An 8,137-nucleotide genomic window follows, 5' to 3' on the forward strand; every position below is an offset into this window, starting at 1 on the left:
TTATTTTCTGTGTGCACATTTTTGAGCAGGCTTATTGGAAGGATAGTTTCTCCCTCATGTCATTTAATGACATGATCCAGTCATCCATAAAAGAGCAGCTGTAGTTCCCCAGGCCCACTGCTTAGTTCTTTCTTTGGCCTGACTATAAATGGTTCAAGACTGAGCCTGGCCTGGCCCTTTTTTTCCTGAGCAAAAGCCCTTTGCCTTTTCCAGTCTGTGTTCTCAGCTTCCACTCTTTGAACTGGTTTCATCTACTGATCTTGACTCTGACATTGGCTTTCTCTGGTTCTGGTTGCCGTTAGGGCTGTGCATATCAATAAACCCAAACTGAAAATAAACCCAAAATTAGCAATTTCAGCAATATTCTGGTTTAGTTTCAGCCAAATACCAAAACATGGGAATCTGCCCAAAGCCAAATAGGCAATTCCCAAAAAGCCAAATAAATATTCAGCATTTTTCGGGTTTTACTATTCGGCTTTTACAGATTTTCCATTTTGTGGCCCTTTTAAATTACAACAGGCTGACAACATGGTCTCCCAATCCAGAGGCCAGGTCTACCTGTTTTGTTTTAAATCAAAGAAGCTCCACCCTTTAAAACTTACCTGCTTCTCAGATGGTGCTGTGGGCTGCCTGGCTCTTGGATGAGATTCCCCTGCCCCCTTGCTGTGTTTAAAGGAGAGTTATCTCCTTTCTTCATATTCCTGCCCCCTGTCTGGTTTCCAGGGCATCAGGAGGGAAGGAGCAAGCATCCTGGAGTGGCCAATAAGAATGCTCACTGGAGCTTTCCCATGTGGCCAATTGCTGCAAATCCAGCTGGTGCAGTCTACCTGGATTGCAACAGAGGACAACCTAGAGAGGGGAGGAAGGAGGGTTAAGAATTCTCAGTGGCCAATAGGAACCCAGGCAAGGAAGAGCAGTGTTCTTTGGCCAATCTGTTTTTTGGCTGTAATTATTTTCAAACTTTACTGTGCTTGTGATTCTGACCCTGTTAAGTAATATGAAGAAACAGTAAAACAACTTAGACCATATTTGATCCAGAACAATCCATCAGCATCAAGTGCCTTAACGTCAAAGGGCTGGTTTGATCAGTAGGGTTGCCAGGTCCCTCTTCGCCACTGGCAGGAGATTTTTGGGGCGGAGCGTGAGGAGGGCGGGGTTTGGGGAGGGGAGGGATTTCAATGCCATAGAGTTCAGTTGCCAAAGCGGCCATTTTTCTCCAGGTGATCTGATCTCTATTGGCTGGAGATCAGTTGAATTAGCAGGAGATCTCCTGCCACTACCTGACAGTTAGAATTCAAAGGAAAAGCACAAGAATACACAAGCCAAAAAATAAGGCAAATCAATATAATTGCTGGATGATGCTGTTAAGAAAATATATTGGTATGGCGGTTAGCACTTTTTAACTTTAGACGTCTTATCCAGCCGTCCGTATATACTATGAAGGTACACTCCTTTAAACCGTCAGTGGTATTGGTTCTTGTAGGTTATCCGGGCTGTGTAACCGTGGTCTTGGAATTTTCTTTCCTGACGTTTCGCCAGCAACTGTGGCAGGCATCTTCAGAGTAGTAACACTGAAGGACAGTGTCTCTCAGTGTCAAGGGTGTAGGAAGAGTAATATATAGTCAGAAAGGGGTTGGGTTTGAGCTGAGTATTGTCCTGCAAAAGTATTGTCCTGTAAGTATCAAGATAATGTGCTAATGAGGGTATGGTATGTTAATATGGAACCATTGTATCCTGAAGTGATCTGTTAATGTGTGTAATCCAAAGCTAATCTGTATGGCTATTGTTGAATGTTGTCTTTGTCTGGAGGTTTTTCAGGGCAGGAAGCCAAGCCTTATTCATTCTTAAACTCTCCTCTTTTCTGTTAAAGTTGTGCTGATGTTTATGAATTTCAATGGCTTCTCTGTGCAATCTGACAAAATAGTTGGTAGAATTGTCCAGTCTTTCACTGTCTTGGAATAAGACCCTGCGTCCTGTTTGTGTCAGTCCATGTTCAGCCACTGCTGATTTCTCAGGTTAGCCAAGTCTGCAGTATCTTTCATGTTCTTTTATCCTTGTTTGTATGCTGCGTTTTGTGGTCCCGATGTAAACTTCTCCACAGCTGCAAGGTATACGATATACTCCTGCAGAGGTGAGGGGGTCTCTTTTGTCTTTTGCTGATCGTAGCATTTGTTGTATTTTCTTGGTGGGTTTAAACACTGTTTGTAGGTTATGTTTTTTCAAAAGTTTCTCCATCCTATCAGTGACTCCTTTAATAAATGGCAAGAATACCTTTCCTATGGGAGACTGTTTTTCTTGAGTTTTCTGATTTTTGTTTGGTTCAATGGCCCTTCTGATTTCATTCTTGGAGTAGCTAGCAAACGGCTACTCCAAGAATGAAATCAGAAGGGCCATTGAACCAAACAAAAATCAGAAAACTCAAGAAAAACAGTCTCCCATAGGAAAGGTATTCTTGCCATTTATTAAAGGAGTCACTGATAGGATGGAGAAACTTTTGAAAAAACATAACCTACAAACAGTGTTTAAACCCACCAAGAAAATACAACAAATGCTACGATCAGCAAAAGACAAAAGAGACCCCCTCACCTCTGCAGGAGTATATCGTATACCTTGCAGCTGTGGAGAAGTTTACATCGGGACCACAAAACGCAGCATACAAACAAGGATAAAAGAACATGAAAGATACCGCAGACTTGGCCAACCTGAGAAATCAGCAGTGGCTGAACATGGACTGACACATAACAGGACACAGGGTCTTATTCCAAGACACTGAAAGACTGGACAATTCTACCAACTATTTTGTCAGATTGCACAGAGAAGCCATTGAAATTCATAAACATCAGCACAACTTTAACAGAAAAGAGGAGAGTTTAAGAATGAATAAGGCTTGGCTTCCTGCCCTGAAAAACCTCCAGACAAAGACAACATTCAACAATAGCCATACAGATTAGTTTTGGATTACACACATTAACAGATCACTTCAGGATACAATGGTTCCATATTAACATACCATACCCTCATTAGCACATTATCTTGATACTTACAGGACAATACTTTTGCAGGACAATACTCAGCTCAAACCCAACCCCTTTCTGACTATATATTACTCTTCCTACACCCTTGACACTGAGAGACACTGTCCTTCAGTGTTACTACTCTGAAGATGCCTGCCACAGTTGCTGGCGAAACGTCAGGAAAGAAAATTCCAAGACCACGGTTACACAGCCCGGATAACCTACAAGAACCAATGAACTCTGACCGTGAAAGCCTTCGACAACGTCAATGGTATGTTACTATTCTTGTTATTTCTGTTATTGTATGCATGTACTTATTTTACAATTGTACAAATGTATTTCACAACTATACAAATGTATTTTAGCAATATATTTTGTTTCTTAGAATTTTCAGGCACACGGAAGGACTAGAAGCTTGAAAAAAATTCTTCATGAAATGGGAATTTACCGGAAGCCCATTGCGCAGTGTCTATTCTCCGTTGCTTTATTGTATTAACTTTTATATACGGACTTTTATGATTGTGAGCGCTTTGCGCCGTGTTTGACTTTGATACAATGCCACGTGTGTTCTTTGTACTTCACCTACCAGACCTGTGGTCTGAAATTTCCTACAACTGCGGTTGTCTTTGTGAGATTTTTCCTCTCAATATATTTTCTTAACAGCATCATCCAGCAGTTATATTGATTTGCCTTATTTTTTAGCTTGTGTATTCTTGTGCTTTTCCTTTGAATTCTACACTCCTGTTTAGCACTTGTAGCCCTTTGTTTGACTAACTACCTGACAGTTGGCAACCCTATTGATCAGGAATATAGGCAATTTAGGAATAGATTAATAAGATGCTTGTGGCAGATATGACTTAATAAAGAGGCAGTATTTGGCTCCACACCAGTGAGTTAGAGAAGGTACTTCCTGAGGACATCCTCTGTATACACTGTGAGTGGAAAGCAGAGCAAGAAGTGGCCACTGCCGGTGCTGATGAGCTCATTAAGTGTCCCTACTGCAACTTTCTGGCCCTACTGGACAAGGAGGTGAAGCAGTTCAGCTGCCCCAACTTTAGCTGCAGAAAGGAAACTTGCAGAAAGTGCCAGGGGCTGTGGAAGGAGCACATGAACCTGATCTGTGAGCAGCTGGCCAAAAAGTACAGAATGTTCATAGAAGAGAAGATGACAGCAGCCAATATCAGGAAATGCCACAAATGCACAACTGGCTTGATCAAGTCCGAAGGTTGCAACCACATGTTGTGCCGCTGTGGGGCCCAAATGTGCTACCTCTGCTGAGCTGCCATTAATGGATACGACTACTTTAGCCAGCACACCCGATCCCCGGGAGCCCTCTGCCAAGACTGCACACAGTGTTCACTTTGGACAGACCCCATGGAAGACAATGAGAAGATTATCCAGGTGATTGAAAAGGAGGAGGAAGAGGAGCAAAAGCAGAATAATACTGATCCTTTAACTATATCAGTCCTTAGTTTGACACTTTTACCCCTTATCAGATGTAAAACTGAAGATTTCAACTTTTGCCCTATTTTTCATTGTTGTTGCAGTCCTGAAACAAATTTGTAATTAAATTTGAGCAATAAACTCTGTATGGCTTTTTTAGGAGCTTCCTTTCTTCTCATTTTTGAACACTTCCATTGTTATATTTCTATTTGATTAGCTACTGCATTTTGGTTTGACTTTGCCATATTTGAAGGACATAATGGAAGCATACAATAGCCTGAGTTTGGGATTATCTCTGCAGCAATGCATAAAAGGATAACTGTCATCTTCTCTTTCAGACATGAGGAAAGGGAAGGGAGGGAGGGGGAGAGAAGAGCAATAACATAGAAAATAACATTTTCTATGCCTCTCTGTTCCTTCACTTCTATAGTGTCCATTAAGGGTGGATTGAAGTGCCAAGATCTTGCACAATGCCCACACAGGAGGCTTAAGACTGTTTGTAGCAGAGTGAGGAAAGCTGCAAGCTCTGTCCAGTGAGCTGCTATACCTGTGAGTGAAAGAAAAATCGGCAGTGTACTCCATGCAATTGCATTTAAAGAAGCCCAAATCTCTCATCCTGTTACATACTGCAAGGAAACAATTATTGGGTCATAATAAGAATCCAGCCTATTCCATGGGCATGCATATATTTTTGGGGGAGGATCCAAAGCCACAATATTTGCTCTTGCAAACACAATTGAACAAGTTAATCAGCTGCTCACCTGAATTCCAGTTGCAATAGAAGCATTGTTAGTACCCCTTTGTTTTATATGTAAGGTCCAACCACCTCTGGTTATGTGCTTCTGAACAACACTTGTTATTGTTGTCCACATTGCCTTTCCATTTCTTTTCAACCATTGGTAACATAATGTTCAGAATTGATCCCAACAAACTCTTGGTAATGACTGATGTACAAAGCGCTTTTTGTTAAACCGTGATCTACCTGAATTGACTGAAGGACTTGCATTGTAGAAGAATCTTTTTGTGTGTGTCACTTAACACTTGATCATTCTTTCCTTTATTTCTCAAAGAAATTCTCAGCCTGAGCTACCGCCCTGCATTTGTAGAATGTGAGTGAATGAAATGGGCTATGACATGTTTTCTTTTGTTCTCTATTCCTCTTAGATCTTGCAAAAGTCTTATTGGTGGATGCCTTAATTCTTTCTAAAGAACCCCCCCACACACACACACACACAATATATTGATATGCTTATAAAGCTAATTAAAACAAGTACATCAATAGCAAGATGCATAATTTCTCTTCTATTCATATATGCGGTCAATAGTCACAGGAAGACAAATATAAAATTATATATGCTGGAAATAGAGGAATCAAGGTAAATCGGTTCATTGCTCAATCCAAAATGGATTGTGTATCTGTAAATAAAGAATTCTGAACGGATATGAGTCCATTTCAGTTGGAGATGGGATGCTCTTTTCCATGCAGCTCCCTTCATAATTGACTCAATCATTCCAGGTTGGCTTAGAGAAACAGTTCTTTGCTGTTGTTAGCCCTCCACTCCTTTTCCAAACTTTTCTTGTGTAGACAGGTTGGAAACCTCATGAAAAGGAGGAATGGTGATGGCAGACACCACTTCCTTTTGTTTATAAGATTATCAGTATCAATGAATGTTTCCAAGAATGCCCAGGAGCCTCCATCATTCAATGGATCAGACCAGCTAGAAATGAAATCGAAAGCTCCAATCCCCAGGCTTCTCAACAGCAATGGATTCTATAAGAGAGAAGCCCCGCCAATTCCAACAAGAGTAAATTTGGTTCAGAGGAAATGTGTCCAAAACAACAAATATGCATGCATCAGCATTACAAACTGGGAAAGAACTCCCAGAAAATAGACAAGTTTTTTTCTTTCATGCTCTGAGAGAAAGTTCATAAATGCTGAATCAAGTAAAGAGGAGTTTCCTATTGTTCATTCTGTTCCATGATACCTTGTACCAGAAATGACAATAGGTTTTTTTTCTCATTGCAAAAGAACCAAATAACAGCTACCCCTTTATAATTTGACATTACTCTCTTGGAATTGTAGAGGGTGAATATTTTTTCATACATAATGCTTTGGAAAGTAAATGATTTCTTGGCATGCAAATATTTGTACAGGCATGTATAGTCATGGTGCTTTAGATCCTTATCAATGGCCCTTCTGAACGCACATGCCTTGCCCTCTATTGAGAAAACAGGGTGTGTTTGGAACATTTGAAATTCATTCCCATCCACAAGACCGTATTGTCTAGAGGTTTTCAAATCAGGCCAATGTTTCGTATGCACCAAGTCATGTATAAATAATGTATGTGCCATATGAATGTGAATAATGTCTTCTGTCCCTCCCCTACCAGCATTATACAATGGGATGCAATCACTATCATCTTTTAAAATGAACATAGTAGTAATGGAAAGGTGAATCGGGTCAGCTGCAAAAGCAAAGCATCTGCTGATTTTTTTGCTGCTGCACTGAATGTCCTTGCTGTAATGAAGACATGTAAAAAAAAAAGGGGGGGATCTCATTCTCAACATGGAAAGCCCCAACTCTTTAAGTCGTAAGCCTTTGATAATGGTTTGACAGCCTTTAAAGAAATGTAAAATGTAGATATAATGCTTTCCTAATTGCTTGCATGTGGTCATAACAGAGTTGGCAGGCTGATAACATGGACACAATCCAGACAAAGTGGGGAAATTCCTTACAGGTTTTCAAATTATGTAAATCAAAGTGTGAGCATAATCCTCTAAGTCAGGGCTGGGCAACCTTTTTTCTCCAAGGGCCATTTGGTTATTTATAACATAATTCATGGGCCAAACAAAATTATAAACTTAAAAATTAGCTGAATAACTATCACAGCTGTATGCTAACAAGTTGTAGGATCCTTAAAGTGACCTCGTTACATGGATCTATGAGAATGGTATAATATTTACAAAAAACAAGACAGATCTATTTCATTATTCAAACCAAATGGAACATATGATTTAAACAGATGGATGAACTTCATTTCTTGTCTAAGGAGTATTTTTTGCACGTCATCTATATTGTAAGCATTACCTTTGTAAACCCATATAACAAAAAATCTAATATCATTTTCTGAATGTTCATTTTCAAGAAAATGTGCTGTTAATGGCACATCCAATAATTTTGCTCTCAATCTGGATTTATGCTCTCCTATACGTAGCCTTATAGAATATATCGTACTCCCCACGTACAATTTTCCACTTTTGCACGTGATTCAGTAAACCACTTTACTTTTGGAACAATTTGAAAAGTGGTTGATTTTAAACTTGAAATCTGTTTGAATTGAATGAAATTCTTTTACAGGTAGACTCAAAGGGCAAACACTGCAAGACCCGCATGGAAAATGACCCAAAACGGCAGGAGAGGGATGTTTTTCAAGGCTGTCTGAATGGATTAAAGTGTCTCGAATCGAAACATTCCTCCTTATACCAAAGATAGGGGGATTTTCGCATCCTGGTATTCCTGAAACCACATGCCAGTGCCTTCTTATAATATTCTGGATAGAAATAGTATGCTTACTGTATGCCAGGGAACAGAAAATTCTGTCAGGTTTAGAATTATAACTGTCCCTTAGAATTTCTGTCCCTTAGGTCTGCAAAAATGAAAGCAGACCTAAGGGACAGAA

This window comes from Euleptes europaea, chromosome 6 (genome assembly GCF_029931775.1).
Source record: "Euleptes europaea isolate rEulEur1 chromosome 6, rEulEur1.hap1, whole genome shotgun sequence".
Classification (NCBI taxonomy): domain Eukaryota; kingdom Metazoa; phylum Chordata; class Lepidosauria; order Squamata; family Sphaerodactylidae; genus Euleptes; species Euleptes europaea.